This window comes from Hippocampus zosterae, chromosome 9 (genome assembly GCF_025434085.1).
Source record: "Hippocampus zosterae strain Florida chromosome 9, ASM2543408v3, whole genome shotgun sequence".
Lineage (NCBI taxonomy): Eukaryota > Metazoa > Chordata > Actinopteri > Syngnathiformes > Syngnathidae > Hippocampus > Hippocampus zosterae.
In genome coordinates, this window is record NC_067459.1 from 22,039,161 (window position 1) to 22,060,048 (window position 20,888).

At 46.2% G+C, this 20,888-nt stretch overlaps 2 protein-coding genes across 4 annotated transcripts in view; both read left to right on the forward strand.

Moving 5' to 3' along the window:
- Positions 1–2,820: 2,820 nt before the first annotated feature.
- The window catches only part of LOC127607617 (lipopolysaccharide-binding protein-like), a 143,784-nt gene continuing 125,716 nt past the window's right edge, over positions 2,821–20,888 (forward strand). Inside the window, exon 1 of the mRNA XM_052076106.1 lies at positions 2,821–2,831. The gene's annotated coding sequence lies outside the window, so the exon portion shown is untranslated. The remainder of the gene's footprint in view (positions 2,832–20,888) is intronic.
- The window catches only part of LOC127607596 (contactin-4-like), a 78,349-nt gene continuing 72,735 nt past the window's right edge, over positions 15,275–20,888 (forward strand). For 2 of the 3 annotated variants that reach the window (XM_052076062.1, XM_052076064.1), the window contains exon 1: positions 15,275–15,678. The gene's annotated coding sequence lies outside the window, so the exon portion shown is untranslated. Of the gene's footprint in view, positions 15,684–20,888 lie in introns of all 3 variants that reach the window. The other variant, XM_052076063.1, reaches the window with a different exon arrangement.

Below are 20,888 nucleotides of genomic sequence, written 5' to 3' on the forward strand. Positions count from 1 at the left end.
AAAATGGAGAACTTTGAATTGCTTCCCGTGCGGAGATTTTAACTAGCCGTGCTCTGATTGGCCGTTGAGCAGCTTTTGCCGCTGTTTGAACGTATTGGACCGTTGGATGGCTTCGTAAATGATGAAATATGACATTGGAGTGACGTCTCTGCAGAATTGCTCGCAATGCTTAATGCCAGGTTTGCGTATGCCCCCAACACAAGAGAGCGGCGGCAAATCTAAATCGACTCTCGCAAGGCTGCTGGAGTTAATTTCTCATTCCACATGTTTAACCAAATTTTCAGAGCATAATGAAGCGGAACATGGCTCCCCAGAGTTCACAGGACACACCCCCCCAACCCTTTTTTTTAATGCCTGTACATCTCTAGTTAAGTGTCCTCTTACATTTTGACATCAGCGCCTTGCATGTTATATTTCTGAATATCCGTTTGTGCTGGTGTTGATGTAAAATATAATATCAGGCTTTTATGGAATAAGAAATTATCTGGTCAGATTGTTTCCCTTCCAGGCATCATTAGCTTGGTTTTATCTCATTTGGCCGACGCAACACCTGCAACCACCATCAGCGGGGTAGAATAATTTTCACCCATTGTGTGTTGTTGTTTGTTTTTTTTCCTAGGGCACATAAATTAACCGCGGGGATCACGAGAAAATACTTTAAATTTCTCAACTGTGACCAAGAAAAGATATTGTTCCCGTGGATGCCAAGCATTATAAACACTGCAGTGGCTGATCTGAGACTGTGCCAAAGGTGTCCCGCAGGGCCGTACCGTGCCCAACTCTGCCTTATAAGTTTATGGTGCATTTGTTTAAGGTTGAAATTTAGTTGACGTTTGTCAGACAGCCTCCAAAGAGGCTCCCGTGACGCAAAGTCCGCTTTGCTTGAGTAAACTTGCGGGCGAATACCTTTTGACCGAAAATGAAATGCCGTTACCTTACCTGACACCGAAGTAATAACAATTCCATTCTGAAAACAATTCACATTCTCCAGGCCACAAGTTGCAGATTCATCTTTGAATTCAAAGGAAATCCGCGCCGACGGCTGAGATCTATCGATCGTGTAATATTGATTGAAGTATTGGGCTACGTGGATATTTATGACACCCGAGTTTTGATTTCCAGTCGATGATCTTTTCCTCAGGAATCAAGACGGCGCACAAGACAAAAACAATTCATCACAGAACCAAGCAGATGGCAAAAAAAAAAACGAGTGTCTTCTATTGCGAGGACCAAAAGGACCTTCGGTGAGTTTCCACAACAACCAAATGTAGAGTCTCACAAAGAAAGCCATTAGCTAATCCCGTTATTGATCAACGCCACCATATTTGATGGGCGGATGGATGACAAGACGCTGTGAAGGAGAGCAAACAAAATGGCCAAAGGTTAAAAAAGTGGGGACCCAATCAATAATGATGAGTGACAAGATAAAGCGTGGCCGGTCGGTATTGTGACCTCTTCGAATAAACACACCGCTGAAGCAAATGATTACACTTCACTCCCCACGTGTTTTTTTTTCTTCTCTTTCCCATCGCTGTTCGTTATTTGCTTTGTTGCATATGCACATCTGCCGTCATTTGCGTCATTGGGAAAAGAAAAATAAAAGCATTTGGAGTTTTCAAATTAAACTGTGACTCGGAGCTGTAATTGTAGACAAATATGTTTGTATTGATTTACCTGCGGCGGGACTCAATTAAAGGAACAATTTCACGTTTGCTAATCGATTCATCAAATCTGAATTAAATGCGCGTATTCTGTGTAAGACCTGCAAAAACAAACAGATTAGCGCAATTTTCAAGTGCCGAGTGTCATTATAGTAATGAGATTTCAAGCGACGCAATCACAACGTAAACTTAAAACGCAAATTGGCGATACTCAAGCTTTCAAGGGGTAATTTTTTTCTCCGTCGCAACATCGGTCTGACATGGTAGGATGATTTAGTAACAATTAACCCCCCCGAAATGGCGGCCCGGTAGTCCAGTGGTTAGCACATCGGCTTCACAGTGCAGAGGTACCGGGTTCGATTCCAGCTCCGGCCTCCCTGTGTGGAGTTTGCATGTTCTCCCCGGGCCTGCGTGGGTTTTCTCCGGGTACTCCGGTTTCCTCCCACATTCCAAAAACATGCGTGGCAGGCTGATTGAACACTCTAAATTGTCCCTAGGTGTGAGTGTGAGCGTGGATGGTTGTTCGTCTATGTGTGCCCTGCGATTGGCTGGCAACCGATTCAGGGTGTCCCCCGCCTACTGCCCGGAGACGGCTGGGGTGGGCTCCAGCACCCCCCGCGACCCTAGTGAGGATCAAGCGGTACGGAAGATGAATGAATGAATGAATAACCCCCCCGACCCAAAAAAAACCCCCTAAAACCGACTCCTGCAGCTTTACCATACTTACTTGCTCAGTTTGGTTTTATGTTTTTATATTACCCCTCCACCCCCCACACCGAGTAAAACAGAAGAGGGAAATCCCGCAGACTTTCAAGTAACTTGATGGGGAGGAGGAGACTCTTTGACCTTGGAAAATGAAGTCGCTGTTGCTATGGCAACTGTTAATCCTTCTGTCACTCAAAGACTGCCTGGCTGGTGAGGCGCCTGCTCCAGTCGCCTTTCATGGCACACCTGATATGCATATTTCTCATAAGAAGGGTTTTTTTTTTTTGCCTCTTTCTCATGCATGCCCTCATTTTATTTGAAGCGGAAGCACGGAGGTCTCAAAAGGCACCACAATTGGAGGAGCTACTGTTTCTGACTGCGGTATAATAATCTCGCCGCATTTGTAACGAGAGACTTGCTAGCCAACTAGTCACTTCATGTCTTCTTATATTGAAGCGACTTCAGGTTGATATAATTTTACAAGCGAGATATTGTCATCAAATGAGATCGGAGGTCCCTTGGACACTTGCTCACGTTTTGACTTTGTCGAACTTGAAACGAGTCTTCAAAGGTGGAGGGCTCGGCCTTCAGGTTCAAGGTAAACAGCACAATTGATTTATTTTCTTTACATTTTGGAAAGATGATTGCTTGAATATTTTCAGTGGGGCGGCAGTGCAATTCGCACCGTTCTGAAAGATCCTAATTGCGTGCGTGAAGTCCACCGAGCCAAATAAAATGGCGAGGCCCGAATACGAAGCCGTGAGAGCAAATGACAGTGCGGTCAACAAAACCATTGCCAAGAGCCTGACTCATATCTCTACCAGACTGGTTCTTGCTGGCTTCTGCTGATAAAGCACAGCGCAGACGATTACAATGAAAACATGAATTCACAGATTTTATTGAGGCATAATTAGGCTTTTATTTATTTCTTTTTTTTTAACCTCTTATGCAGGTGAAGCACGTCGCAGCCTTTTTAGAGGGCCCGGAGTGCGAGCTGCAGAGCTTTCCCGCTGGGGGGGTCGGGGGGTGGGGGGGGATTTTGGTTGTCATTGCTAACAATAGCCTACTCGAATCCTCATCCACGTTCCAAAACAGATGTTCAGCGCCAAGAGGTATTTGGCTGCCTGTGTTGACGGTACGTAAGACTTTAATGCATAGCAAGACAGTTGAAGTCTCTCAGGATCTCTTTCTTGTATCCATCTTAGCTAACGCGTTTAGATTCTCGGCCGGCCATTGCACCGAGCAAAGATTTTCCGATGGTGATCTTTGCTAATCCGCGTAATCCAGGCAAAATCTGTAAAACCTGCGTACAGACACCTGTTTGTCATTTACTCACCTGGCCTTCCCGGAGAAGGGTCATGACGGGGTTACGGTGAGTATCTCTTCTGGAAGGTTCTTTATCCCACTGTCACAATCTCCATCCACGTTGGAGTATCAATGCGTCCCACTCCATCGGGCGTTCTGCCTGAGTAAAGCAGAGATCCATTGAGCTGATTGGTTGCCGTGTTTTTAGAAAATGTAGAATCCCAAACAAACCACAGCCAGAAAATGAAGAGCTATCATTTAATTATCTACATGGCTTGTCCTAAATAGAAAATTGTCCCTAGGTGTGAGTGTGAGCGTGGATGGTTGTTCGTCTCTGTGTGCCCTGCGATTGGCTGGCAACCGATTCAGGGTGTCCCCCGCCTACTGCCCGAAGACAGCTGGGATAGGCTCCAGCACCCCCCGCGACCCTAGTGAGGATCAAGCGGCTCGGAAGATGAATGAATATTTGTTATCCTCCTTGAGTGGCACACCATGCGGTGACACTTACGCAACATGACAGTGTTTGAAAATGGACTTTGCAATTCAATAAGTTGCCATCTTGCCTACTGTATGTAACACATATTCCTGTGTTTTGCCATTTTTGCCCCCACGCCGTCTCAGTTTGAGACCCGTTACAGCAATTTATGTATCACCGTCAAAACTTTATTTCGTTGGAAGCAGGTATATGGTAGAACTACGATTCCTTTGAAATGTGGTGTTGCCACTGAGGGCACCTATCCAGCACTTTGACTTGGTGGCGTTTCAAAAGGCAGAATCGGAAGTTCTGTGAAAGAAAACGCAGTCCCCGAAATAATCAACTCTGTCCCTTAGCTCACATGCCGGTAGTTTGACATGTGTTGTGAAATACAGCCGTGTGGTAAGATGGCAGGCATGTCAAGAATTTCCGAAACTTACATCACCGCACTCCGCCAAAAGTCAGCCTCACTTGAAAAAAAGCGAGGAGAAAAAAAACCCCCATCCATGACTTTAAGCTGCTTGTTCTGCTCGTGCAGAATTTGGCCCTAAATATGTAAAGCGACTGCAAGAGTCAGAGCTTGACTCGCAGCTGGGGAGCTAATCCTTTATTCATAGATATCTCCTGAGAATGGCAGCAATGAGGGAGGGAGCTGCGACTTACCTTCGGTGGGCTGAAGAGTCTTGTGCTGCTTTGCTCTGCTCATCAACATGTGACGTGTATTCGGCAACAATCCAAGGAAAGTGGCACAGAGCGACTCGAGCCTATGACCCCGCCCCAAAAATCCCTCAAAACATGTTTAAGGCGATGCCAATTAACCCGACTCTTAACTGTCATTTGCATTCCATTGATGTCCGATCATTAACTTGGGTAGAGAAGAAGATACATATTTTGCCATAATACGCACACCCAAATATTCTTTACATATTTTTATAAATATAATATACAAAGGGCGGCCCGGTAGTCCAGTGGTTAGCGCGTTGGTTTCACAGTGCGGAGGTACCGGGTTCGATTCCAGCTCCGGCCTCCCTGTGTGGAGTTTGCATGTTCTCCCCGGGCCTGCGTGGGTTTTCTCCGGGTGCTCCGGTTTCCTCCCACATTCCAAAAACATGCGTGGCAGGCTGATTGAACACTCTAAATTGTCCCTGGGTGTGAGTGTGAGTGCGAATGGTTGTTCGTTTCTGTGTGCCCTGCGATTGGCTGGCAACCGATTCAGGATGTCCGCCGCCTACTGCCCGAAGACAGCTGGGATGGGCTCCAGCACCCCCCGCGACCCTAGTGAGGATCAAGCGGCTCGGAAGATGAATGAATGAATGAATGAATAATATACAAATATTTTTGTTTGTCACCTGGCGGAATTTTTTATTATTATTTTCTTTCTGCCAGCACTCAATCAGCAGCTATTCAATGCAATGCAATTCCAAGGACCTGCCAGTGCGGCTCTAGCATGTTTTCATATTTTCTTTGTACCGAAATGCTTGACTCGGAGCTCTTTTAATTAAATTGTGCGTGGCCATCAAAGCAGTTGAAGAAAAATTCTTCGCCAACCGCTGCTCCGACAACACAGTCACCTTCAACAAGCCGCATGGGGACGTTTGCATTTCACAAAACCTTTGCAGATCAGTGCATTCAGAACTGTACAAATGAGACGGGCTAATTGTATTGTTCTATAATGTGAAATAGAACTGAACTTGACTCACACAGGGTTTCTTTCACACACAGGAAGTAAGCCATGTACAACCCGGTTCCCCACACTTTGGGAATTACTAATACGGAGCATACTTTTCAGTGACAGAAATCCAATATCAATAATACCAACAGGCCTCGAGTCTCTTATTCGAATGCGGTGCCGAGGTAATTCTTATGATCCTGTAATGCTATCATGGCAGAGGGTAATCTACACCAGCAAGGTAAATAAGCAACCAAGTGTGAACAGTCGACGGGGTGAAAATGGCGTTCGGCCTGCAAAACTCGGTGCCGGGTAAAATGCCGGTGCCATTTGTCAATGTCATTTATAGTCTTTGCCTGCCTTTACGTTAATACTTGCAAAGATGAAAAAGGGGAACGTAGGAGAAAACGAGGGCCAAAGTGGTCACTCGTGAGGCAACGGTGTATTCTGGAAACACATCAGCCGTCAGACTTCGGTTATTGATCATTGAGGGCAGCAAATTCCAGTCCTTTCCAACGTTTCTGGAGCGCGGGATTGCCTCCTCTTTTGTTCTCATCTGTTTGGCAGCCTCCGCCGCCGAGCGCCTCGTTCTTGCAGCCAAATGACTTTTTCCCCAACTAGCGGAAAACTGTTTTTTCCAGTTTATGAAATGCAAAGCAATTGTCGAGTAATCACAATTAAAGCCAGAGAGACATCAACAGAAAATATTGAGCTATCAGCTGGTCAATGTGCGCATCTGACAGTTTAGTGGCCGCAAAGCAATTTAAAATGACGCGTCCTCAGACCGTGTCTAAATTGTAGCGCAAAGGAGAAAAAAAATGAATGTATTCTTCTTCTTATAATTTTATTTTTGTAATCATCCCGTAAGCCGCCAAGGGGACCCTCAATGACCTCTGAGAGTTGCGTCTAGCTTGTTCCCCTTTTTGAACGATTCCCATCGGGAATGAGCACTTTGGTGCTGTAACCATCACAGCCTGCTGTAAACCTCCCAACTGGGGAGTCATCACAGCCTCACTACTGTGAGAGGAGCAAACAGTGTGCAAAGGAAGCTGGGGATTTATTTTTTTTTGGCAGTGTGGCTCTATATTTTTTTTTTAATCAACAGGTCTAAAGTCTGAGATGCAGTGAGGCTTTTTTTTTCCCCATTCACCCGAACACCTCTAAGATTGTGTTGGAATATGTCAGGGCAATACTGAATTGTATGGAGGGTTGCTCTAGTGTGGATGAAAGAAGAGGACAGTCAGGTTCATCAATAAAATTGACGGCAGGCACCTTACTCAAACACGACATGAAATCCGTGTGCAATGAGTGGCGGACTTTTTTTGGGAGGAAGGGAGGGGAGAATAAAATATGTTTTTAAATGGAGCGACGTGAGCTGTTTTCCACAGTGCTCGTCTTCAACGGGGTTGCGGTGAGCTGGAGCCGAGCGTAACCACGGCTAAAGCGGGGGTCTACCCTTGCATGATCTTGAACGCTGAATATACTCATTAAAAAAAATGTGTTCGTTCAAATAAATGCCCAAAAATAATGAGCGACCATTATATGTCTGAATGCATGAATATATACATATTGATGGAGGCCAGGGGTGCCCAAACTTTTTGGATCGAAGATCTACTTTTCGATCAACTAATCTCCCGGGATCTACCCTTACCCCCCCCACCCCCCACCCCCGTGACGTAATCACGCGCCACCGTAAATTTAAGATTTTCCTGCTTTATTTTATTTTTAAAATATTTTTTAGTGAAAATATGATTAGTGTGCAGTGTATGTTAACACAAAAAATATATTAATAACATGTACGAGACACAAATGGTTGTTTTTTTTTTTTCTTCTCGACACTCCTCGGATCTACTTGGGACCTGTCTTAGATCTACCGGTAGATCAGGATCTACCTAATGGGCACCCCTGATGTAGGCAGTCATATTTTTGCAATGCGCCCCCCGCCCCCCCAAAAAAAAGGGTTACATGACGATTTCAGCAGGTTTCGGCATGCAAACTGAGAATGAGGTTTAACATTGTGTTGCAATATTAACATTAAAGTGCTCTGCCCATTTCCCATCTGCGATAACAGACAGTCGTGTAGTTCATGAAAAGACCAGCGCGACCTGGTTGACGTCGTCCCACCCTTCAAAACTTTGCCACACAAGAAGTAGGAGTGTTTTCATCTTCCAGGGAATGTGAAGAGAAAGCCCGCAGCGTGTCACCGTGCCTTCTCATGCACTGCTGCGACATAAGGTGACGCGCACGGTTGAATGGCACAACAACGGGCCTCTGGTCACTCCGTCTCCGTGCATTCCGAATGCTGTCAGCGAAATGTAGCTGCGTTTCACGCGTATGACATACGACGAAGGCTTTGTTACTCTCTTCTATGAATGGAAATAGACGAATTCACAGGATTATTGTCGCTTGGAAGAGCGTTTTATTGCTCTGTCTGTCAGGACGGCTCACTGGCAACGAGGGATGGTCTCTGGCGGCACCGCTGATTGTCTTTCACGGTGCGCCGCGGCACCTCGTTGAGAATCACTGCCGTTTGCTGCCGGCAAGCGGCGGTATCAGATGTCCGCGGAAAGCTGATTACAGCCGCCAATGTTTTCCACTGAATGGACCTGGCAAATGATGGTTAATTAGGTGCAGGTATTGCGCGTCTCTTTGGGTTAAAAAAAAAAAAAAAAGAATGATCACTGCCCGCTTTGTTTGTCATCATGGGTTTTCTCCCAGTTGCCGAGCGCATGCCTCCTTGGGGGCTGTTTTGAAACACTTCTGATACTCAATTTGAATGAATATCAAGTTTTATAAAGGATCGTCGGAGATAGGCACTCAGAAATAACGACAAGACACTTCTGGCTACCAACGATAGGCACTTTATTGGTCCCATACAGAAATGATAACACAGTTCAAACAAGTTGTATGAAGCTAAAGAACTCTTACCGTATGCCATTAGGGTGGAGAGCCAACACCCTCAGCAGAGTGAGCTTCAATACGAGCTGGGCGTCCGTACGCTACCCACAGCAGACTCTACCGAATGATCTCGGTCCTCCTCCTTTTATTCTATAATGTGTGCTAGGGAGGGGGTGAGTGGCCATTCTCACTTCCCCCCAGCCACATTACTTTTGTTGTGTAACCAAGTGGCATATCTTATGAGAACATCCTGTTTTGTACTTTTTCCACATACTATCAGCAGATGTACTTCTGCGTTTTAATCATGAGTTTTCGGCAATAACAGGATGTGTCTCAAGAGTTTCAGTAAAAACATGTTATTCAAGCATTTATGCAATACACAAACTTGAAACACAATAATCATTAATACAACGATATATATTGATTAATGAAAACATCACTACACTATTTATTATACCAGGGGCCATCGCTCACACATCAGACTCTTATCCACTCTACTGAGGCTGCCTTAGAAGAAGGCACTTTCTGGGGTGCAATCTCTCTCCTTTGGTTATCCTCCTTGGGTGACTCGTGGCCGAACCGGCAGGGGGGCTCCCTTACAGTCGGCCAATCTATTGTTTGAGACATCATGATGGATCCCCTTTGCAATCTTGACAAGCCCATCTATTCTGAATCTACAGACCTTTGCTCCTGAGAAGAATTTGGACTGCGTGAAGTGACTTAATAGCCTCTTGTTTTTTTTCTTTCCCAAGACAAAACACATTTATTTAGGTGTGTGTTGATTATACACTCAGGATGTGTATTGACTTTAGAAGCAAGCCATGTTTTAGGAATGTGTTGTAAACAAATGTGATGAATGCACCGGCGCCCGGCTGATTGCGGATTGGGGTGTGACATGGACAAAGCTGTACGTGGTTACGGTAATTGAATCTTTTCGCAAGTAGAAGAAGAAAAGTGTGAGAAGCGCATTTTTCATTCTTGCTGGATGCTTATGGCCACATGATGAATTGCCCCTCCGTTTTAAGAGGAAATTGTACTTGACCGTGCACTTGCGACACAGTGTGGGGGGAAAAAAAGAATAACATCTCCATATTCCAAATCGCTTATCCTCACCGGGGTCGCGGGTGAAAGCTGCATAATCCACTTAAACATGGATGGAATGCCGTCAAAAAAAAAACTGCTAACGAATTACATAAAAAAAAACTGCTTTCCGTACAATGCAGTTCAAATGTGTTTCTCAGCAATTCGTCTTTTAAACCAGATCAAATTTACTGTCATAGTCTGCCGTGACAGCCTGCCAATCGGTCTGTCAGTCACACCACCAAGTCAGCTTCACCATCTAATTTCAGACTACGGCGATGACACAATCTTGGTCAGACTGTTAAGACAGTGATCCGTGCAAGATGCTACAAGTCTCCCCCCCGCCTGCCAATCCACTCCTCTTTCTGTCCATGAGCGGGACTTCTGTCTGACTTCTGAATCGTTTTCCAATGAAATGAGTTGAGAAAGAAATCACTGCAGGGCGGCCCGGTAGTCCAGTGGTTAGCACGTCGGCTTCACAGTGCAGGGTACCGGGTTCGATTCCAGCTCCGGCCTCCCTGTGTGGAGTTTGCATGTTCTCCCCGGGCCTGTGTGGGTTTTCTCCGGGTGCTCCGGTTTCCTCCCACATTCCAAAAACATGCATGACAGGCTGATTGGACGCTCTGATTGGACGCTCTAAATTGTCCCTAGGTGTCCCTAGGTGAGCGTGGATGGTTGTTCGTCTCTGTGTGCCCTGCGATTGGCTGGCAACTGATCCAGGGTGTCCCCCGCCTACTGCCCGAAGATGGCTGGGATAGGCTCCAGCACCCCCCGCGACCCTAGTGAGGATTAAGCGGTTCAGAAAATGGATGGATGGAAGAAATCACTGCAGCACTTCTACTTACAATAATAATAATAATAATAAAAATAATAATTGTGTCCCATGAATCCACGTCAATCTATTTGGTCCAACATGTAAAGCAGAGTAATCAATACACTTGAAGAGTTGTCGGAAGGCCTTTATTGTTTGTGGTGGCTGATTTGTTGGTGTAAATTATTAATCAGGAGAAAGTTATGGCCTTTGCTGAGGAAGTCTTTGGGGGGGTGGGGGTAGGGGAGTGCTTTCCCCTATGCTTAATCTTGCTGCAGGAACGCAGGAACGTTTGCTTTTAATGGGATATCTATTATATCTTTATAGAAGGCCATTACATCCGGTTTGGACGGTCGATCCATTCACGCGCGATTGCAGCCACACCCAACTTGACCTTGAAGTTGAACCAGCTTTGTACGCAGCATATTACAGCGCGTCCCCAACGTGAGCGCTACCTACCCTCCGCGTATCCTTGTTCACATGTCCTCTAGCGCACACACAAGGGAGCTCTTCGAACGCTGCACCTGCTAAGGCGTGATAAGATGAGAGGCGCCGCGTCGGTGAATTGAAGATCGGTACATCACAAGTGAGCGATGGGGGCTGGCATCACTAAAAACACGACATTTCTCCCTCTCCCTGTGCTCACCTTCTTATTTCTTTCGTTACAGTGGAGCCTCCAAAGTTTAATGCCCCTAAAAGTTTTGGAAATATGGAGTTGAGGAACATTTTCCAGAGAAAAATAAAAGTGTCTGAATATGTCTTCAATGCAGGCGGCATGAGTACTAGAGTCTAACCGAAATAATGAAACATAGACACACTGCATTTAGAAAAGGTTAAATCGTCCCGTCCCGCTCGCAGACATCACCGTCGTTTGGGGCCCAAATGTTGAATTTCTCTCGAAATCGTCGCTCGACATTGTTTCCGCATCTCTCTGTACGTTGCTAGAATGCTTTCACATCCATACAAGCAACTAGTTGATGCGTCTGAATATTTCATGCTGCGTAATTTGTAATGTGTCTCATTCTATTGGCAAATTAATTTGTTGTACGCGATATTTCTCCGCCCGCGGCCGTTGTCTTTGTTTAAGTTGTTGGCCAAAAAAGGCAAAGAAAAGCATGCGCAGTCACGCTCACAAGAGGGTATGTCACCCTATAAAACAAGTAAGTTGCTAATGACTTTTTCGGGAACTAATTTTCTGCTTTGCGGCACATCCCATAAAAACACCTCCTCCTTCTTCTTCTGCTGCAACAGGGGATGGATGGAGATTTAACTGTCTTTCCTCTTTATCGTCTCACAGTGGCCTTCACATACGCTACGGACTAAGGCGGTCTGTGTTGAATTTGTCACCTTTTTTTTCCTATTCAACCAGGATGGTGCGCGTATATAAATCTCAAAAACCGAATGCCCATGAGGTCAAACATAAATGCTTATTCTAATCCAACAAAGCACTCCTCCCCCCCTGCTCTTGTGTACATTGCGTGTTGCTGTCTTGTTATTTTGCCCAAACTCAGCACAGCAGCAGTGGAACATAAAAGTGACAGCAATGCTGAAATGAGCTTTAAAGTGCTGAACCACGGTTCTTACACTTGCTTGCGCTCCCATAATTTGGATCCAAACCCCCAGGAGTTGGCAACGCGGTGACAGGTGCACGAGATGATTTGAAATCATGTAACCTTACAAAGGGGGTGGGGTTAAAAGCAGGCTGTCACAACTGTGTGTACATTTTTGTGCACAAGGTTATTTGACGGGCGTACTTTAACCCTGGTAGTCCACCGCTTGCGATAAATGTAAAATTATGTCTTTGAATCAAAGGCAAAGGCATTCGGAAAAACACGAGAGAGCTGAAACGTATGGGGGGGGGTTCTAAAATGGCCTAAATTTCATGACGTCACCGGCTGATAATTCTCAGGCATTGCAGCAATAATAAAAAAGGTTTTGAGTCCGTAATCTTCACAATTTACATATTTTGCACCATAGAGACCCATTATAATTGATATTTCTGAATGCATCGTAAACCTAATGTGTAAACATGCATTTCACGCGATTTTTACGTCAATCGCTTTGTTTTCGCTTGGACAGACGTATGCATGCCACATTGTTGGGTTGAGGTCATTCCAATCGTGCAACTTTTAGGTGGCGCCAGAGGATCGCAAATGAGTTTGCCTTTTTGCAGGAGGCTTCAAACCAATGCATTTAACATGAACGCGTACGGTCGGGATTGTTAGTAGGGCTTGGTTGGGACTGTTTGTATAACACAAAATACATCATTACAAAAATTGTAACATGCGTAACTTAGGGGTTTTTTTTTTCATTTGAAGGACCCAAGGGTTAAAGCAGGCTTTTGAAGCATAAAACGGCACGCAGGAAAAAAAAATTTTTATAAGGCTGTATGGAGCCTTTCTTTCAAACCACGCTTGCTGATGAATGGCCGCAGAAGCATGACTTCATTATGACCGTACAGGAAATACAGTCCATCCCTTGTAATGATCCACGCAGCCATCGATAAAAAGCCTTGATAAACTCAGACTTCCTGAGCCAGGATGGATAAATACGGCCTGAGTAATGAGACCCGGCTTGCCTGAGATGATGTGTCTGCTCTACATCATATGCTGCTCTGCGCTCGTAGGGGTTGGGCTGGATGGAGAGGCTGAGGGACAGACTTTCAATCCCGAATACGCACCAATCCCTTTGCAACTGATTTTTGGGGACACAATGGTGGCTGGCGCTCTCTTGCCAAAAAAAGTCAGATAGCACAGAGTCCATCGTGTGAAATGACATTTTCAGTCATTTGGTTTTATCTGCGTTTCTCACGATGTGAGAAGGCCATTGGGCTGGGCACGCCGTCCACTGGGATGCCGTTCATATTGGTCTGAAGCATACATCGCGTCACGTAATATATTCTTTCTCTTTGGATTATTGCGCCGCAACGCATGCAGCAATTGATTTTTCTATTACTTGGTGCTCTTCATTTCTCTCGCTCTAACTAAGCAAGCTTAATCAATGGACCATTTAAAACAATTCCACTCATTAAAAAGAAAAGAAAAAAAAAAGAAGTCCACAATTCTCCTACAGAAATCTTACAGGCATGAGGAAAGCTGACATGAGCAGAGCCAAGATCTAAGTGAACACTCACCTCAGACTGTCACATCATAGACAGACTGACGTGCGGTTCATGCGTCCCATGGGATGCGTGCGACACACTATCATGACAGAAGGACCGTGTAAGGAGATGGTGGGGAGCAAAGGTCCAGAATCATATTTAAACATGTGATACACCCAACGAATATGTCTTTTGGTTCCATCAGGATTCGGTTAGTTTTCGTCCTGTTGTGTATTGTAAAGCACGCATTCAATTAATGGAAAAAAAAATGGAACTTGTGAGGGGGCTGCTCGTAATGTCTGCTGTAGGTTAGAGGAAATGTTTAGCAAAACTGCTAGCAAAAATTAATCCGTTCGGCGAGAAACATGAAATAGAAACATTTTGGCATGATCCGGGCCCCGAGGCTTGACTTTGACGTCTGTGACAGTTAAACGCATCAAAAAGGTGCAAGCCGCTCTGTTTGTGTCATGTTTCGGTTTGTGACCAACAGGTGGCACTGTCGGGCTCTCCCTGCAGCTGCACACCTGTTGATCGTTATGTCGTTAGCCGTTTAAAAGGGACTCCCTGCACGAGCACTCATTGTCGACTCGTTGTTTGTTTGTTCCCGTCGTGTTTGTTTCGGTCACTGTTAGCTTTTAGCTTCAGTCGTGATTTTTGTTTGATACTTTGGACTTTGTTTGATTTGGATTTAGTTTTCTCTGTTTATCAATACAATTATTCAAGTACAACCTTCTCCTCCATCCTGCCTGCTTTTTGGGGTCCACCACCACCACGCAACGTGACAGTTTGTTAAAAAATAAAAATAGAATACACAATTAAATGACTGGCGGCCCGGTAGTCCAGTGGTTAGCGCGTCGGCTTCACAGTGCAGAGGTACCGGGTTCGATTCCAGCTCCGGCCTCCCTGTGTGGAGTTTGCATGTTCTCCCCGGGCCTGCGTGGGTTTTCTCCGGGTGCTCCGGTTTCCTCCCACATTCCAAAAAAACATGCGTGGCAGGCTGATTGAACACTCTAAATTGTCCCTAGGTGTGAGTGTGAGTGCGAATGGTTGTTCGTTTCTGTGTGCCCTGCGATTGGCTGGCAACCGATTCAGGGTGTCCTCCACCTACTGCCCGGAGACAACTGGGATAGGCTCCAGCACCCCCCGCGACCCGAGTGAGGATCAAGCGGTACGGAAGATGAATGAATGAATGAATGAATGAATTAAATGACTATGTTTCAATGTACAGTTCAAAAGACAGTCGCTCTTTCCGAAAGTAGCATGAAGTCGACAATGCGTCGCAATATGTGGGAGACCTCAAACAGCATGACGTTCTGTACGCGCACCCCGTTTCAGAACAATGCTCAGTGTATTTGGTTCACCTATTAAAAGGAACCCAGAAAGCAGGAGAGAACAGCGCCTACACACGCTAACTAGGTGTTGCACCTCACCGTTTACCCTTCATATCAACAGCAGCGACAATTGTCAGGCAGCCTAAAAGTGGTCCATGAGCAACTCGCATCCCAGGATCAGCAGGGGGAGGGGAGTGGGGGGGGGGAGGTGGCGTGTGAGAAGGAGGGGAGGGAGTCTGTTCCGCTTGGGTACATCGAGAGGCTGGTCCGGGGAGACTCAAAAGACGGGGGGGCTCGCTCTCTTTTTCTCCGAAGCCCACCGGCCGCCATCCGCGCGCCCCGCTCCTGCCTGCTAGGAAGGGAGGAACGCCCCCCCCTCGGCGCATTCAGGACAAGCGACGCACTTCACTTTCCCCGGCTGGCTCTGAGGACGCTCTGAGAAACGGACGTAGAAGGGGAGGCAGTGGGATGGAGACGCGCAGCCGTGCCGTCACGCAGAGCCACACCGCCCGTCAAACGTAGCGCGCACGCAGAAAGGAAGAAGATCGGCGCGCAGCCGAGTCACGCGGGCGGATCTTTGTGTGCACGCGGCGGCGATGTCCGAGACGGATTAAGTCGAGAGGCTGCGCCAAATTGGCACCAAAGCAGGTGGGTGAGACATTTTTCTCTCCTTTTTGATCATCGTAGCGGCGTGTCGTCATCCGCTTGATTCACATGTGGTGTCATTCGAAGGAAAACAATGCGACCCAAATGAGAGAGAACTCTTGTGGACACAATTGCCTTGTCTGAATTCCACTTTCTGCTGATCTGATCCATGCCCGTCCACTTTATTCACAAACTGTCATGTTGAAAGTTAAGGGGGAGGCGGGAGGGGTAAAGTAATCTGCGTCTAGTGCAGATGTTTAGTAAATCCCCCCCGCCGGTGGACCCTCCCTATTATAATCCCCGCAGTTTTTCAGATCCCCTTTCCGCCGATGTTGACCACCTATACTGCAACCGGTAGTTAGGATAGGGTGGGATTAAACAGGGAGTGAATTGGAGCTCAGATATCAATCCTGTGCGGTGTGAGTTCACAGATGCCATCAAACGCATCCCCGAAAAGCCGAGTGTTGACACACACACCCTCATTTAAGTTGAGACGGTTTGGGGTAGAACGCGCAATTTGCACGGGGTGTGGTTCGGCAAACAGTAAACAGCGATTTAGGAACCGTGGCTCTTGACTCTTGCAACTTGTAAAAAACAGCCAGCACCTTTTTGGACCGAGGAAAGCAGTTGCAATAAAATATTATCTGAAAAAGATGTTTTGGATGAGCCTGCACAGTCAAATGTAATGTGTTCCGCGATGCTTACTCTGTCCGAGCATGTGGCACACACCAGCAATTTGAGATAGTGGGCCCACATTGTTCATTTGAAATCATCACGGCTGACAGAAAACTGCAGGAACGGCGCAATCTGTTGCGTCCACTCCCTGAATTGGAGCGGAAACAAACGGCATCGTTTTCGAAGAATTTCCACTTTGAGCGTGACCACAAACGTTACATTTGTGATATCGCACGACAAAACTGAAGGTTATGCTGATGTTTTCAAAGTGTAGACATGAAGCAGTTGACTGGTTTTTCCTTCATTTAAATTGTTGTGTGGGTGTGAGAGCTATTTTTTTTTTTATTTTTATTTGATTTAAAATTTTTATGTGCTTTGTGATTGGCGAGTCGCCAGTCCAGGGTGTACCACGCCTGTAGCCCAAAGCCAGCTGGGGTGGGCTCCAGCTCTCCCTTGACGCAAAAAGTAGATAAAATGTATTGGGGAAGGGCGGCCCGGTAGATAAGTGGTTAGCACGTCGGCTTCACAGTGCAGAGGTACCGGGTTCGATTCCAGCTCCGGCCTCCCTGTGTGGAGTTTGCATGTTCTCCCCGGGCCTGCGTGGGTTTTCTCCGGGTGCTCCGGTTTCCTCCCACATTCCAAAAACATGCGTGGCAGGTTCGTGGAGCACTCAAAATTGTCCCTCGGTGTGAGTGTGAGTGCGAATGGTTGTTCGTTTCTGTGTGCCCTGCGATTGGCTGGCAACCGATTCAGGGTGTCCCCCGCCTACTGCCCGAAGACAGTTGGGATAGGCTCCAGCACCCCCCGCGACCCTAGTGAGGATCAAGCGGCTCGGAAGATGAATGAATGAATGAATGTATTGGGGAGGAGCGTGGGGTGGGGCGGTCAGAAGATTCTGAAGTCCTTCAATGAGAACACTGCATTGAGCAGAATAATTCTGGCAAGTGGAACAAGCACGGCATCGATCCGAATACCGAGCTCAACTTAACAGAGCAGACGAAACGCTATACGGAGCCTGAAAATGAGTGAGATGAGACGGAATCAAGCGCAACTGCTCGCAGCCAATGAATCCACTTCGTTTGACTTTGATTGCTTCGACACCGGCGTTGCCGCAGTTCCCGTGACAAACTAACTGAGTTACTTTGTTGATTTCTCGATTTTAAATTGCAAATTGGCTATTTGATTGATTTGATTACTTGACTCAAGTTACTTTTTCAGGTGCATTCAGCAGCTGCCGACAACCACGGCATCAACGTGAACAATTGTTCTTCAACAATTCCGAAGAACAACAATCAATTCCGTGCACACGATGGCACTTGAACCATAAGTTCATACGTGTGAAATCTGCAGTAGAACCGATCAGGGTTGTCGAGAAAGTCTGTTGTATGCCACGCGAGAGGATGGGTGTTTGTTGTTTTTTTGTTTTTGTCTTGCGGGCCTTCACACGCTCACCAATTTGCTAGCTGAAAACCGTTTTTCATCTGCGCTCCATAGCTTCTCTCTGATTAGCTGCAATTTGCAGCGGGCCATTCTTGTTAGCCCCGAGGTGGAATCGAAACACTGGCCGGTAGGAGGGAGAAAAACAGTCTGAAAAATACACCGTATCACAAATATATGCGGCCATTTGGATTTGAAGAATGGCTTGACTCACCGAAGCGTATTAAAAAAAAAAAGGGGGGGGGGGGGTTTGAAACTTCCTGCCACTGAAAACCAAACTGCTGTGATTTGTTATGCTGAAAGCGCAGCTTGCTGTGTGAATTATCTTGTAGTCTGTATCTGTTTCGAGAGGTAAACGATTCGGGTCATCCCATTGAATAACGACAATTTTCCACCCATTTACTAAAGTCCCATCGGTTCTGTAAATGCCCCATTTGTAAACGAATCTATTGCTTTAAAATGCTTTATGATGCTCAGTAACTCGCAGGCCTTTGGTTACAAAGCATTGCAGCGTCTCCGCAGATTTTCTCAGCCTCGAATGCTTTTTTTAAAAATTCTTATTTATTTAATTCAAACATCTTTGCACACTGTACTGTATGTCCTTGTGACTGGCTTTAATTGAGTGCTTTATAAGATTTCCCACAGCAACTCGCTTCAGAAGGGGGGATTTGGGCTGTGGGACTGCTGCATTATTAATTTGACTGCTATAAGGTCTGCAAACATCTTCATTTCACATAAAAAGCCAAAATATATTTAGAAATCACAAGAACTGTTTCGTGGTCGCTTCTCACGATGTGCAACGCATCACATGATTTTGTTTTCTGTTGATTCTGGATCAGGGACACACAGGCATTTTCACCCCCCCAGCTTCCAACCCTCATTCCACAGGCACGTTTGAATTATCTTCCTTGTCTGAGAACCGCAGAGATGCATTTCCTTGCTAAAGGCAAACTATTTTGCCCCCCAGAAACTTCCTGTCACGCTTATTTAGATCCATAATTCACAAAGGCACACATTTAGATTTTAGTTTTATTTGAATTTTGAGGTTATGGAAATGTGCAGTCACGTGACGGCAGACTCCATAAAACATGTAAATCATTCATTCATTCATTCATCTTCCTAACCGCTTGATCCTCACTAGGGTCGCGGGGGGTTCTGGAGCCTATCCCAGCTGTCTCCGGGCAGTAGGCGGGGGACACCCTGAATCGGTTGCCAACCAATCGCAGGGCACACAGAGACGAACAACCATTCGCACTCACACTCACACCTAGGGACAATTTAGAGTGTTCAATCAGCCTGCCATGCATATTTTTGGAATGTGGGAGGAAACCGGAGCACCCGGAGAAAACCCACTCAGGCCCGGGGAGAACATGCAAACTCCACACAGGGAGGCTGGAGCTGGAATCGAACCCGGTACCTCTGCACTGTGAAGCCCACGTGCTAACCACTGGACTACCGGGCCGCCTACATGTAAATCAGTATATGAAATTTGGAGAAACCCACAAATGAAAGCTCCAGGTAAAGTAAGTACTGTAACAAGCGATGTGAGGAAGTGAACAAAGTGGCTTTTATTAAAGATGAGTACGCAGGGCTGGAAAGGCGCAGGACTGGAGACTTCAAAGTAGAAGGGTACCTAAGTGCGATCCTTGAGAGCTCCCATCTAGCCGGTTTTAGATCTCTCCCTCCTCCTACATTCCCGATTCAGTTGGAGGAGGGAGGCATCTAAAATCGTCTATATAGGGGGCGTGGTGGTTCTCAAAGGACTGCACTTGGCCACCCCTGCTCTTGGTGAATTGGTGCATGCAGAGGAGAGGACTGGTGTGCGGCATCTCAAGAAATAACTTCATATTTGTGATGAATGGGTAGCTTGGGCTGTGGCAGTATTGTAAGAATACTGGAGGCTCGGCAGATGCACCGCTGCAATGTGAGAGTGGCAATAGCGCTGCATACGAGGAGTAAGTCCATAATAAGACTTGGATTGATGAAGCCGACGCTCTGAAGATGTGAAGAACCGCAGCTGGGTCTCGGGGGACTGGCACACGGAAACACAGAGCAGTCGTCGTACATAGACTCACATCCAACTACGGAAAAGTGGATGGTGTTCCCCCCCCCCCCCCCCCAATATGGAAATACCCGACCTAAATGTCTGACTGTATGTGACTCACAGATTAGTCATTTACGGACATCGAGGTTTCAGGCTCATGAACAAATGCTTGCAGAGGGGTTTATTTGTTCCTCCGTAGGACACACGCAATGGATTCCTAAGGATGACACCCCAGAGATTCATAGTACTCCACCCCGCACTGAAGGATGTATGGCAGTTTTGACAACAGAGAACTTAGACTCACACCTCAGAGTCTTCAATCAAACTTAGATGTCGAGGAACGCGGTGAAAAAACAATGGAGCGGAACATGGGAACTCCTCACCAGCACCACTGAGCTAAGACATATTTGAAGCCAAAACCTTTTGGCTGTCAATCTATTGAAATACGTGGTTTGTCAAATTATTATCTGCAGTGGTGAATGCACACAAAATTGCAATCAGATGAGCCCCCACCATTTTTTATTTTCAAGACTGCAGATCTTTCCACTCACCGCATTTTCTCAGTGTTATTATACTGCAGCGGCAGGAGAATATTTATTTTCGCTGCTAATTGACAAGCAAAGCGATTCATTTTCTGTATCGCTTTTGCTTGGTGCCTTGATTCACTTTGAATCATAATTCCAGAAGGAAAATAAAACAAACAAACAAAAAAAAAAACGACGATGACGAATCACAAAAAGCATATTTCTTGCTATGGTGAAATTAGGTCATTTTTGGGTCGGTTCAGTTTCAAGCAGTGCGCCAACCCTCATCCTGACCCACATACTGATTGGGCCAATGACAAGTCTGCCATTTCAATGCCATTGTGGCGTTACCTGGTCCAGCTGCTTCGCTCCTCTAGCCCGTTTTTTTTCTCTCGTTTTGATGCATCGCACTCTCCCACATGGCTGGTGGCTGGCCGACCATTTTGCCAAAAATGGGTGTATCTGCACGTGATCTTACGATAACGCTGTTATCTTCTCTCTTCTAACACCGTTAGCTGAGGCTAAACT